Consider the following 940-nt stretch of genomic DNA (forward strand, 5'->3'; position numbering starts at 1 on the left):
TTTAAATAATAGAAATATAAACAAAATTAACTATGGAGCATTATTTCTCATCGTCTTTTAAATAAATGAATCCAATAATACAACTTGCATACAAAATCTCAATAATGAAATCAATAATATGTATTTGTATATATTTTTCGTATTAAATCATACATTTTTTTCATATAGATATTTAATTACCACAATAATTAAAACTTATTTATAATAATATACCAAATAATTTTTTATCAAATACTAAATACATATTTTTTACACAATAACTAATTTTTAGTGTATGAAGTATGAACAAATTAAAATAATTAAAGATGAATACGAGATACAATAAAAAACAAAAATAGAATAAACAAAAAATTTCTAACACACAGTGCATTTCAGCCAAAGCCATATGGTTGAAAAAACAAAAAGGCTTTTTAAACTTGCAAGAGGAGTGGAAGACAAATTAAGAATTTCAACATAAAAAAAATTTGAGAAAGGAAGAGTCAGTCATATGATCTATAAACACTCTAAATCTCTTCATGTGCATAATATGTTTTATCCTCAAATCTGAACCTGGTGTGTTTAATATTATATGTCAATGATAATGATAATTGAAATTTCAGATTTCTAAAAAAGGTACACGTCATACCTGAAATTTTTCCTATTCTATATGGTTCAAATAACATTGTGTTAATTATTGAAAGTCAATTTTTTTCGTTTATCTAATGGAATAATTATATAAAAAATTGCATCAAATTCAACATAACTAGAATTTTGAGTGAAAAAATATATATTTCATATTAATTAATTGCATTAGAAAGAAAACCAGTTTGATTTCTATTTCAACCTTATAGAAAAATAAAGATTTTCTCTAAAATAAAATATATTAGAAATATTGAAGGTGTCGTCACTCGTCAGGGACATACAAGACAACAGCAGTCTACTAACTGATTCCTCTTGCTCA

The sequence above is a fragment of the Arachis ipaensis genome, chromosome B05 (genome assembly GCF_000816755.2).
Source record: "Arachis ipaensis cultivar K30076 chromosome B05, Araip1.1, whole genome shotgun sequence".
Lineage (NCBI taxonomy): Eukaryota > Viridiplantae > Streptophyta > Magnoliopsida > Fabales > Fabaceae > Arachis > Arachis ipaensis.